The sequence below is a fragment of the Cervus canadensis genome, chromosome 8 (genome assembly GCF_019320065.1).
Source record: "Cervus canadensis isolate Bull #8, Minnesota chromosome 8, ASM1932006v1, whole genome shotgun sequence".
Classification (NCBI taxonomy): Eukaryota; Metazoa; Chordata; class Mammalia; order Artiodactyla; family Cervidae; genus Cervus; species Cervus canadensis.
In genome coordinates, this window is record NC_057393.1 from 19,418,523 (window position 1) to 19,444,026 (window position 25,504).

Consider the following 25,504-nt stretch of genomic DNA (forward strand, 5'->3'; position numbering starts at 1 on the left):
TATCTTCACTGACTGCATTAAAGTTTCTGGTGCAATTTCAATAAACATTTTAGCAACAGCCAGACAGTGTGATACTGGTGTTAGGGACACCAAAATGAATGGGATGGAGCCCTTGCCTGTAGAGTGACCACACATAACTCACCTATCCCCTGTTTGACAATAAGAATTCTAAAACTTTTTATTAAGTCTGTTTCAGTGTACGAGATAGGAATCCGCAGAAAGAAAAGCCCTCTGCTGGATCACATTATTTTTATACTGTCAGATGCCTTATGCCTCCCGCCTTCATCCTAAGAGCTTCTAGGTTCAAATTTGATATGCTACATTTGCCCTATCTCAGCTTTCCAGAGTGAAATTGCACTCATCTTTGTCATCAATACTCAGCCAATGTTGTGCTACGCGACCACTCTGCTCCAGAGCAGAAAATTGCTTCTGCTTTCTTAGAAAATAGAGACCAACATGGGATGTTCTGAAACCATCTTAGGATTTCCTAGGCTGTTTGAGTAAGGAAAGCAATGCAACTTAAATGGCTGTGCAATGCCTGTGCCTGGTTAGCCAGATACCAGTGCTGGGCACTAGAGTGAATGAGGGCATGAATTTCCCATGAAGCTCATGAGGTTTACACCCCAGCACCCCTCAATTGAGTAGTCTTGGGAGAAGTCCTAATAATATCTCATGGTCACTATGTAGTTTTCTCTCTAAAATAAGGCCATCCACAAACGTGCTTCTGTTCCCACAAAATCTGTGCCTGTGATTAGGTATGTGTAAAATCAAATCAATAAGAGGTAGTCTCCATTCTTAAGGAGCTTACTTTCAGCAAGTGAAAAACGAAAACATGAATGCAACAAAATAAGGGGACCCCAAGTATAAGGCAATGCTTCCATTTTCCCACTGACAATGTTTGATGAGTTTTAATCTTTAAATGCTTAGAGGGATGGTTGAAATGATCAATATTTCATTTCTAATTTTACTTACAATAGATATTTAAATTCATGTTACCTAATACAGTGATCCAGAAATAGTACTCTTTCTATGCTCAAACTTCATGGAACAATTCTATTCAAACTTTTCATATGCACCTTTGATGTGAGTGTCTTAACCATCATTAGGTCACAGAGAGTTGGACATGACTGAGTGACTGAACTAAACTGAGTACCCCTTTTGAATCACCTAATGACGTTTTCTCACACATCATAGTCACTGCTGCCTAAGATGTTCCAACTATGGCACTTTCTGATTCCATGCATAATTCTGCCACTGGAGATTTATCCTATGCCACCAAAACCATCTAGCATAATATAAGAATGTACTTTTCATTTATCCTGCAGATGTATGTTTGAGATTTGTACAACTTATAATGATATATATCTTATCAAAATGACTTTTTTAAAGGCTTTTTTTTTTTTTTAAAGAAAAAAGTAACGATAGCCACCATTTGCAATGATGGAGACCTTCCCCTCAGGAACACTCACTAAATGTGTGTTGAATCCCTGCTTCCATCACAAGCATTTATAAACATCAAGCTCCAGCACTAAGTTTATTTCAGGCTAACAGTAGTTTTCAGGATTACTGTCACGGAATCACCTGCAGAGCATTTAAAAAACACTAATACCAGTATGAGAAGCGAAAAGCAAAGGAGAAAAGGAAAGATATTCCCATTTGAATGCAGAGTTCCAAAGAATAGCAAGGAGAGATAAGAAAGCCTTCCTCAGCGATCAATGCAAAGAAATAGAGGAAAACAATAGAATGGGAAAGACGAGAGATCTCTTCAGGAAAATTAGAGATACCAAGGGAACATTTCATGCAAAAATGGGCTCAATAAAGGACAGAAATGGTATGGACCTAACAGAAGCAGAAGATATTAAGAAGAGGTGGCAAGAATACACAGAAGAACTATACAAAAAAAGATCTTCATGACCCAGATAATCACCATGGTGTGATCACTCACCTAGAGCTAGACATCCTGGAATGTGAAGTCAAGTGGGCCTTGGGAAGCATCACTACGAACAAAGCTAGTGGATGTGATGGAATTCCGGTTGAGCTATTTGAAATCCTGAAAGATGATGCTGTGAAAGTGTTGCACTCAATATGCCAGCAAATTTGGAAAACTCAGCAGTGGCCACAGGACTGGAAAAGGTCAGTTTTCATTCCAGTCCCAAAGAAAGGCAATCCTAAAGATTGCTCAAACTACTGCACAATTGCACTCATCTCACATATTAGTAAAGTAATGCTTAAAATTCTCCAAGCCAGGCTTCAGCAATACGTGAACCGAGAACTTCCAGATGTTCAAGCTGGTTTTAGAAAAGGCAGAGGAACCAGAGATCAAATTGCCAACTATGCTGAAGCCTTTGACTGTGTGGATCACAATAACCTGTGGAAAATTCTGAAGGAGATGGGAATACCAGATTACCTGACCTGCCTCTTGAGAAACCTGTATGCAGGTCAGGAAGCAACACTTAGAACTGGACATGGAACAACAGACTGATTCCAAATAGGAAAAGGTGTACGTCAAGGCTGTATATTGTCACCCTGCTTGTTTAACTAATATGCAGAGTACATCATGAGAAACACTGGGCTGGAAGAAGCACAAGCTGGAATCAAGACTGCCGGGAGAAATATCAATAACCTCAGATATGCAGATGACACCACCCTTATGGCAGAAAGTGAAGAGGAACTAAAAAACCTCTTGATGAAAGTGAAAGAGGAGAGTAAAAAAGTTGGCTTAAAGCTTAATATTCAGAAAACTAAGATCATGGCATCTGGTCCCATTACCTCATGGGAAATAGATGGGGAGACAGTGGAAACAGTGTCAGACTTTATTGTTTTGGGCTACAAAATCACTGCAGATGGTGATCGCAGCCATGAAATTAAAAGATGCTTACTCCTTGGAAGGAAAGTTATGACCAACCTAGATAGCATATTAAAAAGCAGAGACATTACTTTGCCAACAAAGGTCCATCTAGTCAAGGCTATGGTTTTTCCAGTGGTCAGGTATGGATGTGAGAGTTGGACTGTGAAGAAAGCTGAGCACTGAAGAATTGACGCTTTTGAACTGTGGTGTTGGAGAAGACTCTTGAGAGTCCCTTGAACTGCAAGGAGATCCAACCAGTTCACCCTAAAGGAGATCAGTCCTGGGTGTTCATTGGAAGGACTGATGCTGAAGCTGAAGCTCCAATACTTTGGCCACCTCATGCGAAGAGTTGACTTATTGGATAAGACCCTGATGCTGGGAGGGATTGGGGGCAGGAGGAGAAGGGGACGATAGAGGATGAGATGGCTGGATGGCATCACCGACTCGATGGACATGAGTTTGAGTAAACTCCGGGAGTTTGTGATGGACAGGGAGGCCTGGCATGCTGTGTTTCATGGAGTTGCAAAGAATCGAACACGACTGAGCGGCTGAACTGAACTGAACTGAATACCAGTACCGGGCTTCCCAGGTAGCACAGTGGTAAAGAACCCAACTGCCAATGCAGGAGACATGTGTTTGACCCCTGGGTCAAGAAGATATCCCTGGAGAAGGAAATGGCAACCCGGTCCAGTATTCTTGCCTGGGAAATCACACGGACAGAGGAGCCTGGAAGGCTATCATCCATGGCGTCACAAAAGAGCCGGACATGACTTAGCAAAAAAAAAAAACAATGCCAGAACCATACTGTCTTAATTACTGTAGCCCCAGCATTAGTGTTTTTTTTTATTTTTTTTATTTTTTTGCATTAGTGTTTTTTAAATGCTCTTCAGATGAAAAAACCCTCAAACTGGGAGAAAATATTTGCAAATGAAGCAATTGATGATGGATTAATCTCCAAAATATACAAATAGCTCATGCAGCTCTATTAAAAAGCAAAAATCCAAAAATGGGCAGAAGACCTAAATAGACATTTCTTCAAAGAAGACCTACAGATGGCAAACAAAGCAAACAGAGGAAGAGATGCTCAATATCACTAATTACTATAGAAGTCAAAATCAAAACAACAGTCTGCCTCACACCAGTCAGAATGGCCATCATCACAAAATCTACAAATGATAAATGCTAGAGAAGGTGTGGAGAAAAGGGAACCCTCTTGCACTGAGCGTGGGAGTGTAAATTGGTACAACCACTATAGCGAATAGTATGGGGGTTCCTTAAAAAACTAAAAATAGAACTACCACATGACCCAGCAATCCCACTACTGGGCATATACCCAGAGAATATAATAATAATAATTCAAAAAGACACATGCACCCCAGTGTTCATTGCAGCACTATTTCCAATAGCCTGGACGTGGAAACAACCTAAATGTCCATCAATAGAAGAATGGATAAAGAAGATGTACATATATAAATAATGGAATATTATTCAGCCATAAAAAGAGATGAAATTGGGTCATTTGTAGAGACTTGAATGGATCTAAGATTGTTATACAGAGTGAAGAATGTCAGAGCAAAAAGCAAATATCATATTAATGCATGTATGTGGAATCTGAAAAAAATTAGTGTAGACAATCTTATCTACAAAGCAAAAATAGAGATGCAGATATAAAGAACAAATGTTTGAATACCAAGAAGAGGGAGGTGGGATGAAATTGGGAGATTAGGATTGACATATATACACTATTGATACTATGTATAAAATAGATTGCTAATGACAATCTGTCATATATAGCACACAGGACTCTACTCAATGCTCTGTGGTGATCTAAATGGGAAGAGAATCCAAAACAGAGGGGACATGTGTATATGCATGGCTGATTCACTTCATGTTAGCAGAAACTAACATAACACTATACTCCTATAACAATTCAAAAACAACAACAAAAACCACTAGTGCCAGGACACACTTCCATAAATTCTGATTCAATGGTTTGTGATGCAGCCTGGACACTGGGAGTTTTAAAAGTCCTCTGGGTGATCTGAATATGCAGCCAAGGTTGAGATGCCTTGTCTTCCCCAAGCAACCCTTTCTTATTCAAAATAAAATAACTGGGAGAAGGACAAACATTCTAACATGAGACTTCATAAGGACTCAATATGAAATAGCCATCTCTTTTCTAAGTGATAATTCAAAGAAGTATGTCACATAAAGACAAATATGTACAATATATATAGACATATAAATATATTATGCATATATATGTATATATTATACCTATGCAGTATACACAATACTTCTGTATAATATATTTTTACATTTGTGTATATATATACAGACAGAAATTATTTTTAATATAACAAAATTTTAATCTTTTTTAAATTACACATTTTCTAAATAAAATTTAGAAAAAGTCAGACTGTCTCAGTTGAGGATTCAAAGATGGAGGCAAGTATGATTTCAGTTAAAAGAAACTGACATCAGTAAATTCACCTGGATAAAGCATTAGGATTCATAAAGGCAGAGATATTAAGGGGAGGCAGTTGTACCAGGCAAAGGAAATAAAAATGTAATACTCAAAGTCCCCCAAACTGCAGTAGCTTTGAGGCAGTAATGATAATTCCTTTAAAAGAATAAAGACACGTGTTTTATTGATGAACAAAGTTACGTACCAGCTTATGGAGATGACCATCACTTCCAAATGACTTATTTGGTAGCTTTGAGTGTGGACAAACTAACACAACATCTGGAAATGATCAACCAATCATCAAATGTGCTACTTACTGCTTTACCCATGACATAAATGCAGTTTCCTGCCTGGACAGGTCTGAGTTCATGGGTGATGTCATCCTTTGGTCATTGGAGTATTGGAAATTTGTCTCCTTTCCTGCCTCTTTGCTTAGGTTTGTAAGACCAGTTGACAGCAAATGATAAAAAAGCGAGAACTGATCAGCCTAAATATCTAAATTGAGAAAAGTCACATCAAGCTCAGTCACTCCTAATATGATAGAAGATGTTCCTAGTTTAAATTCACTTATAAAGAGAAAAAGGAGAAAATAATGACAGGAGAAAATAAATGTTATGGGAGATCTATATATTGATTTTCTTTGTAAAGAGTAGAGACAAGGTAAGAAATAAGGATGAAAGGGGTTACAGTTCATGATGAATCTTGGTGTCCAACTCAGTTGGCTTCATCTGCAAGAAGGAGTTAAAAGGGGGAGTTCAAGCTTTAAAAAGGTAAAAACTTGAAACAGAAATGTGTTTGTTCATCACTTTACAGTTTTCAAAGTCTTTATTCAAGCTTACATGATGTACTTATTAGTTAATGAGATGATCTGTCAAATACTGCTCTTGCCATTTCCATGAAGAAACAGAGATCAGAGAAGTTGAGTGACTTTTCCAAGTTCGCAGAGAAGGAGGAGACCCAAATCCCCCAACTCTCAGTTCTGTGCCTTTTCTACCACCCATAACAGATTTCTGCAGTTTTTCTTCTATCAGTAGGACTAATTTAATGAATACCCAGAAAAGTAACCTGTCAAAAGGATGAGAAAATGTAGGAATAATCATTTTCAATAAACTAAATGGTTTGTCTTTATTGTTAAAATTTTGTATACTTATTAAAGAAATATTAATGGACTGAGAGAAAATATCTGCAAATGATGTGATCAACAAGGGCCTAATTTCCAAAATACATGAAGAGTTCCTACAATTCAATAACCAAAAAGCAAATAACCCAATCAAACAATGGACAGAAGACCTGAATAGACATTTACTGAAAGAAAGATACGAAGACATTTCTCTATGAAAAGATGCTTATCATCACTAATTATCAAAGAAACCCAAATCAAAGTACAATAATGTACCACCTATGCCATTCAGGATGGCCATCACTAAAATATCTACAAATAATACATGCTGGACAGGGTGTGGAGAAAAGGGGATCTTCCTACACTGTTAGTGGAAATGTAAATTGGTTCAGTGACTAGGGAAAACAGTATGAAATTTCTCAAATAACTAGAGTTGCCATATGATCCAGCAATCCCACTCCTGGGCATATACCCGGACAAAATTGTAGTTCAAAAAGATACATGCACCCCTATGTTCATAGCAGTAATATTTTAAAAAAACCAAGACATGAAAGCAACTTAATCTGTCAATTTATTGGTAAAGAAGATGTGGTACATCTATACAACAGAATATTACTCAGCCATTAAAAAGAATAAAATAATGCCATTTGCAGCAACATGGATGGACCTAGAGATTATCATACTAACCAAAATAAGTCAAAGACAAATGCCATACGATACCATTTATATGTGGAATCTAAAACATGACACAAATGAGCATATCTATAAAACAAAAACGACTCACAGATACAGAGAACAGACTTGGGACTGCCAAGGGGGGGTGGGGGTGGGGGAGGGAAGAATTGGGAGTTTGGGATTAGCAGATGCAAACTTTATATATAGGATGGATAAACAATAAAGTCCTACTGTATAGGCACCAGGGAAGCCCATTGTATAGCACAGGGAACTATATTCAATATCCTGTAATAAACCATAATAGAAAAGAATAGGAAAAAGAAAAAATATATATATATCTGAGTCACTTTTTTGTACAGTAGAAATTAAACACAGCATTGTAAATCAACTATGGCTCAATAAAATTATAAAATTATTAGATAATATGAGAGACAAATACAAATCACTATAGTTCTATTAATAATACATTTTCACTTTGTACTTTTTACATATCCTTCAGTCCAATTTTCTATTTACAACTATTTTTTTTTAAGTGAAATCCTGGGCTTCCCAGGTGGCTAAGTGTGGTTAAGAATCTGTCTGCCTATGACAAAAAAATAAATAAATAAAAATTAAAAAAAAAAAAAATAAAACTGAAGTGAAAGTGAAAAAAAAAAAAAAGAAGAAGAATCTGCCTGCCAATGCAAGAGACCCAGGTTTGATCTCTGGGTCGGGAAGATCCCCTGGAGAAGGAAATGGCAACCCAAACCAGTATTCTTGCCTGGAGAATTCCATGGACAGAGGAGCCTGGAGAGTTACAGTCCGTGAGGTTGCAAAGAATCAGGCATGACTTAGCGACTAAACAACAACAAAAGTGAAATAAAATATTGTTTCACTTTTAGCATAGCATAAACACTTCTCCTTGCTTTTATACAGATTTCACAAATATTAAGGGCACCATAATAGTAGCACTAATTTTTGAAATGTCCACCATATTTCAGGCACAATGCTATAGCCACAGATAGAAACTACAATGATCTAACTAGGCAACAGTTGTACCATTAAAGAAATAAGACAGTCACCTCCCTGCAGGAGAGGGTGTTGTAGAATTCACCCTCCAGGGTTTTGCTAACCTCACTCTCCTAAATAATATAGAATCATGAGGATATTCTCTGGTCTGTTCAAACATTCCCACAGAGTTAAACATTCAGATTGTTTCTAATATTGCTTATTACAAATGATAGTGAAATAAATGTTTTAGGACTGGTGATATTTTCTCAATACTAATACTAACCAAACATTTCCATAGGATAAATCATAGAAATATAATTCAATGGAGATTAAAGAACATAAAAAATGTAATGTGATTTGCCATTTGCTTCCAAAGCATTAAAATAATACCCATTTATATTCCCAGCTAAGAGTCAGAATGCCCATTTCACAGAACGTGTGTCTACATCAAAGTTTAGGTTAATATTTCCTTTTTCCCATCTTTAAATTATTGATTGTAAAAAAGTAACTTTTTTTTTTTTTCTTTTACAGTGAAGAATTAACTTACTGGATAAGACCATAATGCTGGGAAAGATTGAAAGCAAAAGAGGAGAGCTGCAGAGGGTGAGATGGTTAAATAGCATCATTGACTCAATGGACACGAGTCTGAGCAAAGTCAGGGAGACAGTGAAGGACAGGGAAGCCTGGCATGCTGCAGTCCATGTGATCACAGAGTCAGACATGACTTAGTGACCGAACAACAACAAGAAATAACTGATATACAAAAAATGCACATATTTTATGTATGCAGTTTTATAAATTGGACATACACATAATCCCATGATACCCTCAGTAAAATCAAAGTAATAAACCTATACATCACCTCCAAAAATTTCCTTGCATACCTTTGCTTTTTGCTTCCCTTGTGGCTCAGCTGGTAAAGAATCCACCTGCAATGTGGGAGACCTGGCTTCGATCCATGGGTTGGGAAGATCCCCTGGAAAAGGGAAAGACTACCCACTCCAATATTCTGGCCTGGAGAATTATATGGACTGTACAGTCTATGGGGTCACAAAGAGTCAGACATGACTGAGCAACTTTCACTTTCAAGAATACTTACCCTAAGATCTACTCCCTTAAATTTTTAAGTGCCATACAGTTAACTAGAGGCATGATGTACAGCAAATCTCTAGAACTTTATTCATCTTGCAAAACCATAATTTTATACCCATAGAACAACAGTTCTCCATTTCCTGCTCCCTCCATCCCCTGGCAACCACCATCAGATTTTTTTATTCTATTTGTTTGACTATTTGAACTTCATATAGTGGAATCATGCAGTATTTGTCCTTCTGTGATGGATTATTTCACTTAGCGTATCTCCCAGGTCTGGTCATGTTATTGCAAATGGGAGATTCCCTTCTTTTTTTCAGGCTGAATAATATTCCATTGTGTGACTATACCATATTTTGTTTATCTATTAACTTGTCAATGGAGGAAGAGAATGTAGTATATACATACACCAGAATATTACTTGGATTATTTCTGTATCTTTGAGTATTGTGAATAATGTTATAATTAACCTTGAAGGGCAAGTATCTCTTTGAGATCCTGATTTTGACTCTTTTGATTATGTATCCAGAAGATAACCATATGCAAGACAATAAAATGAGACCCCTTTCTTAAATCACACACAAAAATCAACTGAAAATGGATTAAAGACTTACACACAAGACCCCAATATATAAAATTCCTAGAAGAGAACCTAGGGGGATATCTACATGACATGGGTCTTGGTAATAATTCCATGAAAATGACACCAAAAACACAGGCAACCAGAATGAAAATAGATAAGTAGGACCACATCAAGCTAAAAACTTTCTGCACAGCAAAGGAAACAATCAATAGAGTGAAAAACCAACCTGTGGAATGGGAGAAAATAACTGCAAATCATACTCTGATAAGCGGTTAATTTCCAAAATATATAAGGAACGTCTACAACTCAATAGCAAAAAAAAAAAAAAAAATAATAATAATAATCAAACAACCTCATCTTACAATGGGCAAAGGACTTAAATAGACTTTTCTCTAAAGACACACAAATGTCCAACAGACATATAAAAAGGTGCTCAACATCACAAATTATCAGGGAAGTACAAATCAAAACTGCAAGGAGGACTTCCCTGGTGGTCCAGTAGTTAAGAATCTGCCTGCCAAAGCAGGAGACAAGGATCAGGAAAATTCCACATGTCAGGGGGCAACTAAGCCCATGCGCCTTAATTACTGAGCCTCATGTCTAGAGCAGGTACTCCGCAGCAAGAGACAAGCCACCCCAGTGAGAAGGCCGCACACAGCAACGAAGAGTGGCCTCTGCTTGCACCAACTAGAGAAAGTCTGTGCCCAGCAAGGAAGACCCAGTGTAGCCAAAAAAAGAAAGAAGAAACTACAATGAGATACCACCTCATACTTATTAGGATGGCTATTGTAGGGGAGGAAAATATCTTTTTCCTCTACCCTTCTAAATCCTTGACTGGGACCCCTGTAACAAAAGACAGATTAACAAGAGCAAACTGTACCATTTTATAGTAAGCTTGATGTGATGTGGGAAATTTCATAAGGAAATGAAGACCTAAAGAAATGGTTAAATGTGTTTTTCTGCTTAGGTTTGGTGAAGAGCTGTGGAAACAGATGATAAAAGACAAAAGTAAGCTCAGTATAGTAAACTGGGGAAAATTTAGCAAAGACCGTTCACTCAGATTCCTCTCTGTGTCCCTTTATCTTCGAAGATAAGGATGTTGCTTCTCTGAACATAGGCGGGCAGCTGTCACATGAGGATTTTACAACCTGCTTCAGGGGAAGGTCAGAAAACCCTTCCTGTCCATGCCATTTCTCAAATTCTTTCAGCCTGAAATACTGACTCTGCCAAGATATCATATGTTGGGGTAGTGTGTCCCGAACCCCATCACTATTATAAACAAAAACAAAAGATTCCTGTGACTGATTCCTGTGACTGTTGATGTTGGGCAGAAATCAACACAATTCTGTAAAGCAATTATCCTTCAATTAAAAAATAAATAAACTTTTTAAAAAAGATAGCAAGTATTAGTGAGAATGTGAAGAGAGAACGTTTGTGCACTGTTGGTGGGAATGTAAATTGGTGCAGCCACTGAAGGGAAAAAAGTTATCGAGATTATACAAATAATTAAAAATAGAACAACCGTATCAACCAGCAACCCCACTTCTGGGTATTGCTATTTATTTAAAAAAATATATATTCTGACCTAAGTTGTCAGCATCAGCACTTGCCTTTTCCTCCCACACATACTTTTATCTCTTTTACTTAGGATTTTTTTTTCTCTACTTTTCTTATCATCGTGAACAAAAATCGTTTGCTAATCCACTATTTGCAAGGTTTTATGGATGACGCAATTTGAGGACAGTTCGATATATCATGCAGCCACCAGCTTGGAAGAACTTAATGTTTAGTTGACATAAAAGGAAGAAAGCTGGGGAAACGATTGCCCAGAGAACTCCTAATGCTCCTCACTCCTCCTCTCTCTCTCTCTCCTCTTCTGACAAGGGCAAATTTCCTCCCCTTCCCTCTTCCTTCCAAACTGCTGAGTCACATTCCTAAATAATTATGAAGCAGATGCCAAATCCCAGGATATATATATATATAATTATGTATTTTTCTAATTGGGAGAGGGTGAGTGTGAGAAGGGTGATGGGAGGTTTGCTCATCATCTAGGTGAAGGTTCTGGAAAACTCCTTAGTATAATGGATGCTATTCATAATAAGAGGTTATTAGAATAAGCTCAGAAGCTTTCCCTAGTGAAGTATAGCCCTTAAGAAGTGCAGATTATGACAAATTCAATTGCAAATTGGAAAGTGTCTATAAGGCCACAGGAGAAAAGATGTTGCTGGGGGTAGGGAAAGGTTTTCCTGACTGTCTTCATTACAGAAAGCAAGGACAGTAAGTGGGGCTATTATGATGATTTAGCATCCCAAAGCAGCCTGGGGAAGATAAGCACCCTTGCTTTTACTAGGGCAGGGATTGGCACACAAGAATCAGCCACTGAAAAAGAAATTACCTAAATATGGAGTGATGTCAGTAATTTTGCTGTCATTGGATGGTGATGGGATGTGAAAGGAGGACCAAGTCACTAAGAGTAGAAATGGGGAGACAGCAGAGTCCAGGGTCTGTTGCCGTACTGGACGAGTGAGGGAGGCTCTAGGGAACAGGCGAAGGAGTCAGGGCTGATGGTCAGAGGCCAAGGAGCGAGAGCAGGCTGACCAATTCTAGTCTGAGTGGGGAACAGATGAAGACAGGGATGCAGGCCTTTGTGAGGGCGGGTCTCCCAGGGGCTCATCACAGTGCTGGGCACAAGGTCATCCCCACCATAATCCCTTGTCTCCCTCCCCTATCTCTTGGTTTACAAACTTTTACTCATCCTTCAAGTATCTGGTTGCATGTTTTAATTCTCTCTTCCTTAAAGAAGTCTTTTCTGACCCCAGGAATAGGCTTGTTACCCACTTTAGTCCCGACTAGGATGCTGTATGTCCAGCACCATCACAGCACGTTTCATACAATATCTTCATGCTTTCATTGTCCTTCATCCTCTCTAGACTGTGAACTCATCAGAGTATGAGGGTCTTGTACATGTGTCCCCTTGGGCTTAGCACATTTCCTGACACATAAGGGCTTAAGAAATACTTGTTGACTAAGTGGAGTGGTTTGTGCAGCTCGGTCGTTTTCTCTATAACCCACTTTTGTGACCACAAGGGTGTGAGCAGCCCAAGGGGAAGGTCTCATGGGACTCATATTCACACCCGAGTTCCTGCTGTTCTTCCTGGGACCTGGCAGGTGCTCAGTGTGAACCAAACAGAACTTGTGGCAGCTCAGGTATGTGATGGGGGCAAACTCAGGCAGTTGACTACCTACTTTCCTTTTCCTTTTAAAATTCAAAAGCCAGATTTTCCAAAGATCACAAAGCAAAGTTCTCCGGACAGTTTGCGCCTGGTCTGCCAGGTCTGGTGAAGCCCACAGAAAGGGAATGAGGAGGTGCTTTAAAAGAGACAGCCGTACAAAAGTGCCCTTTCCGCAAATAAGTTTTACCATTATTGATTTTGCACAACATTTTTGTTTTGCAAAGAAAGTGCTGAGCAAAACCAGTTTTTAGGTATGGTCATTCTGGCTTATTTGTTTGATTGCATAATTAAAAGTCCAATTATTTTGGTTAAAGGCTAGATTCTATTCAGTGTGTGATCAATATTAGAGAACTCAGGATAATGTAAAAAATCTGGTGAAAAATTAGTGTGGAATAGTAAATTCAAATCTCTGAAGAGCTGAAATTTTTAGTAATTTTAGGAGACCTAAAAATCTTTTAAAAGATTTTAAAATTGTTTTTTTAATTTAAAAAAAAAAATAAGAAGAACTCTCCTATATCTTCATAAAAATGAATGTGAGTCAGACCTGAGTTAATGATCTACACATTAGCCAAGGTCTGGATGTGAGATGCAACATCTGTTATCCTTTCAAGTAATTGTCTACTCAGAAATGTGCCTAATTAACTAACGGATCAGTCTCTGGCACTGACATTTCCAAGGATAAATCCTAAAAGGGGAATAGGAAGTTTGCTGGAAAGGAGGAATGCACAATTATATAATGTTTAAAAAAATGCTTAGATCAAGCTCTTTGTAGGCATGAGCCATAATCTTGTATACTCGTGTGCTTAGATTTTTTATTTACTTCTTAAGCAATTTATTATTGCTAATCATACAAGTGGGCTTCCTTGGTGGCTCAGACAGTGAAGATTCTGCCTTCAATGTGGGAGACTGGGTCAATTTTCTTACAAAAATTCAAACAAATAATTCTACCAAAAGATCATCTTTGCTACTCCAATCTCAGTCTTCTTCAGAAATAATTTTATGCACTTTGGTATATATATATACATAGGAGAAGGAAATTGCAACCCACTCCAATATTCTTGCCTGGAAAATTCCATGGACAGAAGAGCTTGGCAGGCTACAGTCCATGGGGTCACAAGAGTCAGACACTATTTAGAGACTAAACATCACCACATATATATATATACATATATAGGAACACCTTGTTCTATACATTCATATGTATATATGCTTCTATGTATGTATATAGAATTAGGTATTTTCATTTGCTTTTTATATAAACAGCATTATATTGTGAATTGTTTTATAAATTGCTTTTTATTTCAAATGACTATATGTATTAGGAGATCTTTCAATGATGGTATACATAGATACCCCATTCTTTTTCATTACTGCACAATGCTTCATAGAATGGATGTGTTATATTTCATTTAACTGTACCTACCTGATGGGATATTTAGTCATACACAATTTGTCACTATAATAAGGAATATTGCAATGTATACCTTGCATTGTGTACATGTGGGAATATTTTTCTAAGAAAATCCTTAGATTTAAAATTGTCAAATAAGAGGAAATATATATTAAGTTTTGAAAAACATTGTGAACTTTTTCTCCAAAAGAGGCTATGTCAATCAATACCAGCACCAACAACAATGTATATGAAAATCTTCATGGTCATCTTTTCTCCCTATCTTACTTCTTTTCCTCCTTGTTTTCCAAATTGGTGGGGTAAAACTGACATTTCATTGCTGTGTAATTTGTATTTTTCTAGTGATAAGTGAAGTTTTCTATCCTTTCATGTTTCTGGTCATTTGAATTTCTTTTCCTATGTACAACCTGCTCATATTTCTTTGCCTCTTCATCATTTTTTCTTATTGACTTAATAGAAATTCTTTCTATATTTCAAGTATTTACCCACTACACTGAAAGAAAATGTTTGCAACATATACGGTATTGAATTTTATTTAGTTAATCCACATAAAGTCAAATTAATGAACTTCTGTGTTTACCTTAAAATCTTCCATGCCCCAATATTTATTTTTAACTCTTTCCTATATTTTCTTATAATGATGTTTATAAATTTTTGTTTTCAATTTATCTGGAATTAATTTTGCACACTGTTTTAGATATGGATCTAATTTTCTTTTTTCTCAGATGGCTAGCCAATTGCCCCAAAATCTTTTCTCAGCTATGTGAAGCATTATCTCTAGAATATCTTTATCCCTAGTTTTGAAGAAGGAATTCATAGGGCCTGAACTCCATCTCAGGCCTGTCCGTGCTGGCTGTGCTCGACTGCCTCTCCAGTGGACTCTGAACTCTCTGCTTAGTGCCTGTGAGGACGACAATGGAAGGATAAGACCCCCTCCAGACAGAATCTTGAAGATCACATCCAGGCTACTCATTGCCTAAGAGGAAGAATACCGTAATCACACCTGTCTCCAGACAGGTCATAAACTTTTTTCGTATCTGTCAGGATGTAATCACAGGCTTATCGATTATTAACTGGTTGGAATGTAACTGCGGGCTTATTGACTATTGACTGTTTAAGACACGTACACATGGGGTAGGTGGTGGGTTTAGACACAAACACATGGGGTAGGTGGTGGGTTTAGACACGTACACATGGGGTAGGTGGTGGGTCTGGACACGTACGCATGGGGTATAAAAGATTTTCACAAATGCTGGACGGGGTCCTTGGCTAAGAGGAGACTCTGCCTTGGGCCCGCCGGCGTAATAAACTGCACTCCACTATCTGCATTGTCCTTCTGAGTGAGTCTGTTTCCCGGAAAGCGTGGCTATAACGGTTTAATTTATCTCCGGATTCTTATGTATTCCACTGAACTTTTTATCTTATTCATTATTATACTTTGATAGCATATTTTGATGTCTAACAAGACATATCCCCATCACTGTTTTCCTTTTTCAAAAAAATTAACTCATACATTTTCTATTCCACAAAGATGTTAAAATTAATTACTTGAGTTCTATAGAAATTTGATTGGGAAGGTACTAAATGTTTAAGTTATGAAGAATTTATTTAGTCTTCCTAAGCACAAACATGGCATATTTCTCTTTCATCAAGTCTTCTTTTCCATCCTTCAATAAGATTTATAATTTTCCTCATGTTCGTATTAGAAAAGTATACTTTATAACTATTACCAATGTATAGAAATAGATATTTAGATAGATGATAGATGAATAGTATCCACTGAACTTGCTAAATTTTCCTGAGTTCTAATGGAAGATTCAAAATTACCTAACAACTACTTACTGCTGCTGCTGCTGCCAAGTCGCTTCTGTTGTGTCCGACTCTGTGCGACCCCATAGACGGCAGCCCACAAGGCTCCCCAGTCCTTGGGATTCTCCAGGCAAGAATACTGGAATGGTAGATTTTCACATAAATTCCAGATAGTATTAGTTGTATCTCTTTCTTTTTAGTAATTATTACCTATTTTCCATGTCTTATTGTATTGTCTAGAACTTCCATTATAATGTTGAATAGCAGCAATCATAATAGCCAAACTTCTCTTATTTCTGATTTTAATAAGAATGCTTCTAATATTTCAATATTAAGTGATATTTGTGCTAAAGGTACACTAGTCTTTGTGTAGTTTGTGTCCCACAAATGCTGGGGGGGGCAGAGGGAGAGGGGAAGTTTGGCTTCAGTCTCACAGGCAATATTGGAAAATAATTCATTTCGGAAAGTTTCCCAACCTTCAGCCACATCCTTTCAGCACTTTGTGAAGAGAGCCCTCATTAGCAAATTCTACCACTTCTTAATGTTCCAAATTCTTTTCCCATGAACCCATGGACAAATAAGCATCATTCCCCTTTGATTAAAATCACCAGAATCGACCTCATATGTTGTTCCGTCTATATTTCAGATCTGTTAGCACTTCAACTTAATGCTTTAAAGCACTCTGATGTCATCATTGCAGGAGCCCTCTAGGCACCATTCCCAGTCTCCAAAGAATCCCTCCTCCACCATTGTTGTGACTCTTGAATTTTTTGAAGAACTCTCCTAGTTATATCCGGAAAGACCTGATGGTTATCTCCCTGACTCTGGAGAATCTCTGGTCTTCACATCTCACCATTCTAGGCAGCTAGCTTTGATGTGTACATGACCTATTGTTTCAAGTTATCTGTCAGGGAGATTCATTCTGCATGCATATCGTATCACTCACTGTAAGCCTGATACTACACTAGAATATTTAGTGGATAACAAAGACATAAAAGACATTACCCCTTTTCTACAATTTTTTCTACAATTGCTTAAAAAATGCAACTTAGACCTGTTTCTGTGGCTAGAAAATGCTTCTTGGAGGAGGGGCATTATTGAATTAGGTCCTAAAGAGCCAAACCAACCTAGTTCAGTATAGAAGGTCTAGAAATGTGTTAATTTTTTATCTTCATTAGTGTGTCTTAGCTACAATCTCACTAGGATACACCTTACTACATGCCTGTCCATATTGAAGCCTTCTCTGTAAACCACTTCCACATAATTAGACACTTAGTCCCATACTCTTATCTCCTTCGCATTCATATTCTGACAGGTACCCACCCAGCCTGCTTAGGGCATCCCAATAGAAAGTTTATTTCTATAATAATATTTATCCTCACCTGAAATGTTGCAGTCTCCATCTAAGTGGCCTCTCCACCTCCAATTTCTCATCTCTCCAAGCCATCAAACACAGCTAGCATCTCAATGTTAGAGAGAAGCTACAAGCATCCCAATCCATTCCTCAGAACCTTAATGGTTCCTCACTGTCTTCAGTATCACACTGATTTTTAAAATCTTGGTGGTCTTTCCACCTCCTTACTAAGAGCTAGTTTTCTATGATCCAACCACATGTAACTTTTCAACTAAGTCCTATCTGTTGGAGTAGCCTCCTCTCTTATCATTCTAATGACTAATCTAATATCAAAATATTTTCTCTATTATTTCCATCTCTCAGTAATTCCACCTTTCACTGGATTTTACAGACCATTCTAACTATGTATGGCAATTAAATTATTAACTGCATCATTACTATCTTTTTAGGATGATCACAGTACCTAGAACACAAAGTAATAAATTCCTTCTGAATTGAATTAATCATGCTAAATAGTAACTGAGACGATAAGTAGTCATAAGTCTACCTTGGACTGGGTAAATTTCCATCCACAAGATTTTGTGTTTGTGCTCCAGAAGAGTATGTATAAGCCAGTTTTAGACACTGAGTAATTCAAAATCAGAATTGTCAACTTTTCCTACAATGTGCCTAGACCAATCCTTGTTTATTTCTTTTTCCTTTATTTTTCCCTAGAATATCTACAACATTGTCCTTCCTTCACCTTTAGGGAATGTCACAGCTTCTTTCATTAGCATTCTAATTTTAATTAAAAAAAAACAACTATTCATTTGGAGAATCAGTTGCATTTCTTTTCTTTTCAAATTTTAATAATACTCAGTACAATACACCAGAGAAGGCAATGGCACCCCACTCCAGTACTCTTGCCTGGAAAATCCCATGGATGGAGGAGCCTGGTAGGCTGCAGTCCATGGGGTCACTAAGAGTCGGACATAACTGAGCGACTACACTTTCACTTTTCACTTTTATGCATTGGAGAAGGAAATGGCAACCCACTCCAGTGTTCTTGCCTGGAGAATCCCAGGGATGGGGTCGCACAGGGTCGGACACGACTGAAGTGACTTAGCAGTAGCAGCAGTAGCAGTACAATACACAGTTCTCAGAACAAGACAACATCCTAAACCCACAAGGAGTCAGAAAGAACACCTTGCACCTATTTAAATGTCATTCTGGGTGTTATTCAGACTTGCTACACAGCAGACGGACACACCAGACCATGCCAATGACACTGGCTTTCACCCTCTTCCTTCTAACTGTGCCTCAATCCCAGAGAATCCCATAGCCACACATTTGTGTTGTTCAATACAAATGAGAAGGAAATGGTTAAAAGGGACTTCTGAGTTCATTGCTTTTCTTCAAGTATTTATGAACAAAAAATTGAAAAAAATTCACAGCATAAGTGTGTTTAGAGAAGACTAAGAGCAGCAGAAAACCAGATGACACATTCTGGAATGGTAGCAATCAAGGTTCTATTCAATCCTTTCCCTCCACCTCATGCATCAGAATATTTTCCTCTTTGAAACTTCTTGCACAGTTGCACAGGTGTATTGAATTCACAGTGATCCACCAAAAAAAAGCAATAAAATTTTTCGTATCTCAACAGCATCTAGAAATTTCAGCAAATTCTTTAAAATGCAAAGATTAAAAATAATCCACTAAGGATTATTTCCTACTATCATAACAATGGTGATGCTTTTTAGCTGTGAATAATCTGTTGCTCTAACGGTAAAGTATTTGTAGAGCGGAACAAAAACTATGGCTTTTTCTTCACCAGGTACTGGGAAGGTATATGACTAGGCCAGAAGTCAGCAAACTTTCTATAAAAGGCTACAAGTAAATATTATGGGCTTGGCAAGATATACAATTTCTTTTGCAGCTACCCAACTCTGTCTTGTAGCTTGAAAGCAGTCATAGACACTAGTAAATAAATAGGCATGTCTGTGTGCCAATAAAAGTTTGTTAACAAACAGCCAGACAGCCAACAGTCAAAGTTTGCCTTGGGTTAAACTGTATATTCTTTAACTATAGTGATATCTTTCTTTATGATATGTAACCATTGCATCACCAGTGCCTGGCACATAGCAGGTGCCAAATAAATACTTGTAAATACAAAAATGAATTAATTTTTAAAACATATTTCTTGTCCTCAAAGAGTTTACTATCTAGTTTTTTATGAAGAACAAAAGCAAGAAAATACAGAAGAAAAAATATGATGACTGTAAATTTAAGCTGCTTGACTTACCAATTCTGCCAACTTATAGTTGACGGTTTATATTTTAACTGATCATGTCTTCATATCTTAAGGACTCAGGTTTCCTAACTACTAAGGTTAGGTTTGGGGTTAGGTTATAAAGTGACAGACTTGATAGCTTTTCAGGTTGCTTTTGTAAAGTTCAGTCAGAAACTGAAAAGAAGCCCCATGAAATTCACAAGAGAAAAAGGAAGAGAGAGAGAGACAGAGAGACAGAGACAGAGAGAGAGAGAGAGAGAGAGACTGAGGTTGACCAGATGACCAAATCCCCCATTCTATTCACTTTACCTGTCATTTTTTTATATCATGTACTTCTCCTATAGCATGGAAGATAAATAAGACTCCATTCCAATCATCAACAAATCTCTCTAGCCAGAATCCTAAGAGGGCTAAGTAAGGGAGACACAGCAAGAAAGGAGGCATATTCAGAAAGACAGTGTTATTTTATACAGGATTTTCTTCCTAAGCAACACAGGTTACCTCTAGCTAGATCTTGGTTTGACACAAGGTGATGACCAGTTTATCAGTTAGAGTCCCAAAATTAAGTACATGGCACACTTAGGATAATTCCAAGGATAGTTCATTTACAAAGGCAGTATTTACAAAGATGTGGACAGGATCTAGGAACCCACAAAGGATGTTTTAACCCCAAGGTTAAAAAGAAAAGAGCCCAAATGGGAAAGGGGAGGAAGGGTTATATTGGCTCCACAGGACAGAGTCATCTAGAACAGGTCACCTGTGAGGACCAATGATGTTGTGTTGAGCCACATGGCTAGACGGAGGTGACCTCACATAGAGAGAAACCATTCACTATTCTCACTTTCCTTCTTTTCTCTGATTTCCCCATGGGGCTTCTTGATTGGTTGAACTAAACCATAAGCCAAAGGGCAAGGAAGCCTATTGGTGTGGTCTACACTTCAGCTTCCAGGCCAGAGAGCAGAGTGGGGATGAAAGATACCAGATCTGGAGGGACAAAGAGAAGATGTCCAGCACAAATGGAGCCCAAAGGAGTTGAAAGCTTATTACACTGAGGCTGTCCTCTACGAGGACTCACATCAGGGTGGCACCAGATTGATCACCCACACACTCCCATTTTTCTCCTGAATGACATTTTCACCACTGTCTATGAGGAAATGAATTGAGCAATTTTCTGTTCCCTGCAGTGTAAGTAGAATCTCTTGCCAACCACTCTTATTTAGCAGATGGTAGGTGATACCGTGAGGCCTGTTTGGCTCCTTGTAAGGCAAATGGCCAGGCAGAGAGCACTGGAGATGGGAGAACCAGTTCCCAGCTCTGGCTCTGCTCCTAAGTGACTAAGTGACCATAAGGGGGTTACTTTTCTTGGGGCTTAGTCCCATTTTCCTAATCTAAAACAAATAAGTCATTGGATATAATAACCTGTACTTAAGCATCTTAACCTAGAGTTTTCTTGAAATTAATTAAAACTTTTGAAAAAATTGTGCATATGAACATTTTCCATTAGAAAAACACTATCAACTAGGCACTCAGGTGTTGTGCTTAGTTTGTTCATTCTTTCTCCCACTCTCTCTTTAGAAAAATCTCATTGACCTCACAACAGCCTAGGAAGTTCAAGAGTCTTTTTCTATTGTATCATTGAGCGATTTGCCCAAGACACCTGGTTAGGAAGTGGCAGAGCAGGGATTCTCAGCATGCTAACCACCAAGATCATGCCCCACCCTCTCCCCTGAGGTCAGACGCACATGGGTAAGGATGCCAACATACTCTTTTATTATTAATTGCTCTTACAGGCGGAGAAGGCAATGGCACCCCACTCCAGTACTCTTGCCTGGAAAATCCCATGGACGGAGGAGCCTGGTAGGCTGTGGTCCATGGGGTCGCAGAGTCGGACATGACTGAAATGACTTAGCAGCAGCAGCAGCTCTTACAGGACCAGGGAATCTTGAGAGAGCTTTGTCCTAGAGTGAGAAGGCTTGGGAGTTTGGGTGCTGAGGTTCTCACCTGTGCCTCATAGCGTGGGAGAGGTTAGGGAATGGAAATTTTGGACTAAGGGAGTCAAGTCCTGCTGAGATGAGCTCTGAGGGTAAGAGAGACACCACAGACAGCAGACTCAAAGGCCAAGAAGGCCTTGAAGCTGAGCAGGAGTGTTCCCTCTCTCATGGAACGTGATCACCCCATCCTCTCTGCAGTAGCCTCAGAAGGCTCCAGAGGAGAAGCTCCTCCATCCTGAAGGGAGAACTCATCTAGACTTTCCAGAGAGCAGAGGCAACAGAAGGTTGGCATTCTTGGTGCCCGGTGATCTGGCATGCCCAATCTTCTTGAACCACCAGAGTCCCATTCCTGGAGCACTCCTGGCTTTTTTCCCACCATCTGGAGAGCCTCTCCACTGGGTCTGGCTGCCCTTTGACAGCCAAGCTGCTCCATTGTTTATTCCAAACGGGGCAAATGCTTAAAGAGTAACTGTGGGCCAAGATGTCCCATCTGTGATGTTCCCAAGACACTTTGAGACCAAGAAGGGCTCTTCTGACCTATCCTCTAAGCTCTGAAGTGGGAACAATCCCTCTGTTCAACATGCTAACATGCAGCCTTCTTGCTAGCCTGGTCAGTGAACATCACCTTCTGTGAGACACCAGGGACACAGTTCCCCTGAAGAAATCTCATTCCAGGGAGGAAAGGATTTGCTGGCCTCCCTGAAAGGGCAATGAAGACTTTAGAGTTGATCAGCCCTTCACCTCTGGAGCGGGTACTCCACTGGGCATAGGCAGCCAGCAAGCCAGGCTCATTTCCTCTGTGCTGGCACAGCCAGGACAACAGCGAACCTTGGCAGCCCTGTCTGACCTGGATCGCAGATGTGGAATGCTCTGCATGACCTGGCGAGGCCTCTAGATCCCACTTTGTTCTGCCAGAGGCCTTCTCTGCACAGCTCATCAAGCCCTGTAATCCCTCACTTGTTGCCTGGCTGCATGGATGGCTTCGGTTGCCTCTGAGCTGCCTGAAGCCTGCAATCTGCTGCCAGAACTGGTGCCAGAAGCCTCAGTCTAGTACCCAGGGGATGAGGGACTCTGAGGCTCTCCATCTGCATGCCAGGATGGGAAAGAGATTCCTGGCATTGCCCTTCTTGACCTAGAGAAAAATGAAGATCTTTTTGAATAGCCCAATGGTAAGGAATCAGTTGATATATCAATATATATACTGGCGCCTGATAGCCTGCACTGATATGGAAGCAAGAAAAAGGTTTTCTTTCAGCTCTTTGGCTGATTCCCACAGCTTCCTCCCAACAACAGTGACTTTGAGATATTTGGGGACTTAATTTCATCTTTAAACTTTAGCACCAGGCTACTCAAATTCTAGTTGACCCTTGAACAATTACAGGTTTGAACTACATGGATGCACTTATCCATGTTCTTTAAGCCAACTCTGACCATCCTCTCTGTGAGAGGCAGCAATAAGGACCCAAAGGAAGAGGCTACATCATCTAGATATTTTCAAGTAGCTGAAAAAACACCTAGAATTTCCACTCTGGTAGGAACTCTTACCTGTGGGAAGCAGGAGACAGTTTCAAGAATTGCCAGTACAGTATGAAAGTGGCTTTTAAATGAAACAGCCCAAATATACACCAATAATAGAATGTACACATTCAGGGCAAGAAAACAATACATGTAACATGACCAACAGTGACAGTTGAGTTAACTACAACCCTAGGGATCAGTGAAGATCATCTCTGAAGCCATAATGTAGAATGAAAGGAGTCACAGAAAATATACGGATAATACATCCATATTACATAGAAAATATGGTATTGAAATAAACAACTGAATTAAAATAGGATCAAGTCCAATATGTAGATGGTAAAACTGTAAGGAAAAGCAGACACATGATTAGCATACTGGCTAGGATGACTGGTCCCTCTGGGCTTGGAGGAACTGGAGCAGATATGACTGAGAAGGTACCCTGAGGTCCTTCTAGGCAAAAAACGTTCTATGTCTTCACTTGAGAGGTAGGTACCAAGTTGTCTGTCAAATTCTCTCTCTGTTCATTGAAGTATAGTTGATTTACAGTATGATGTTAGTTTCAGGTGTGCGGCAGTGATTCAGTATTTTTATAAAGTATATTCCAGTAAAAGTTATAAGGTAACAGATATAATTCCCATCACTGTATAATACATTCTTGTTACTGATCCATTTTATGCCTAGTAGTTTGTATCTCTTAATCCTAAACCCCTATCTTGCCCCTCCACACTGCCCTCCCCCTCTGATAACCACTAGTTCATTATCTTTATCTGAATCTGTTTCTATTTTGCTATATACATTAATTTGTACTATGTTTTAGATTCCGCATATAAGTGGTATTGCATTTGTATTTCTCTGTCTGACTTATTTCACTAAACATAATATTCTCTAGGTCCATCCATATTGCTGCAAAAGGCATTATTTCAGTCTTTTGCATGACTAGTAGTCCATTGTATAAACATCCCACATCTTTGTCCATTCGTCTGTTGATGGACACGTGGGTTGCTTCCATATATTGGCTATGGTAAACAGTGCAGGCATAAACAGGGGGGTGCAGGTATCTTTTCAAGTTACTGGTCTGCTTTATTCTTATTCTTTAAACTGCACATCTATTTTTGCACACATTTGTATATGTGTGTACATGCATCTATCTCATCCTCTATAGTGAGTACCATGCAGGCAGTGTTTTACCTGTTACCTGTTTTGTCTACTGCCAGACATCAGCATATATGGAAGTGTGCATATACAGCTGATATTTAAATACATATCTTTGAATAAATGAATAAATTCATTACTTAGTGAAAATTTTCATGATGCAAATTTTAATAATGTTTAAAATAATAAAGCTCATAGACAAGAGCACTTTTGCCATAAGCTCTGCACATGCTGATGAGAAACATAAAGAAAATGGAATGAAGTGAGGGGAGAGGTGTTCACTGTGACCAGGGTCATCCACGGAGGACAAGCCAGGCAAGGAGGATGGGGAGAGGGGAGGGGAGGGGGAGTTCTAAGTCAAAGGACCAACGCAATAATTATTATTATTAACTGAATTTTTACATTGGGCCAAGATCTTATTTGCTATTCATTACAAGCCATTAAGGTAAATGCCATTATTACCTTCATTTCACAGATGAGCTCATGACTGTCAAAGATCTAGGAAGTAGACTCCTGGCCTTGGCTGACTGTCTGACTCTAGGGTAGACACAAGCAGGGGCAGGACGTCACGCAGAGAACTCAGCTGGAGGGTAGGGAGTGGCTCTCCCCAGGCTGGGCTTCAGCATTCAGCTCTAACCCCACTCTAACCTCCCTCCCAGCGAGGCTCCATGCTCAGAGCCCACTGTGTGTGGGATGCCCGGCTCCTCCATAGTGAAAGTGAGTAAGTAGCGGATAATTAGTGGTGAATCACCTTCCTCTCCTCCGGTGGCACTATTATCTCAGCAGAGATCCTCTTCCTGCAAAAGGCAGATGCAGACTGAAGCACTGGGGTTTTGCAGCTCAGATTTCCAGTGATGCATGAGCACCAGCTGAGGTAAATGGAATTGCAAGCCAAGTCCATACTTAGAAATAGTCATGGAAACTTCCACTCTTCGAAGAGAAATCCTCTTATGTATCCCAGGGAAAAATAACAATAATAATAATACTGA

General features: G+C 39.0%; 2 long non-coding RNA genes across 2 annotated transcripts in view; one reads left to right on the forward strand and one right to left on the reverse strand.

Moving 5' to 3' along the window:
- The window catches only part of LOC122446670, a 128,908-nt gene extending 119,864 nt beyond the window's left edge, over positions 1 to 9,044 (forward strand). The window contains exon 5 of the long non-coding RNA XR_006270969.1: positions 8,632 to 9,044. This is a non-coding gene — a long non-coding RNA (uncharacterized LOC122446670). The remainder of the gene's footprint in view (positions 1 to 8,631) is intronic.
- The window catches only part of LOC122446671, a 93,329-nt gene that overhangs the window by 24,545 nt on the left and 43,280 nt on the right, over positions 1 to 25,504 (reverse strand). The window lies entirely within an intron of this gene.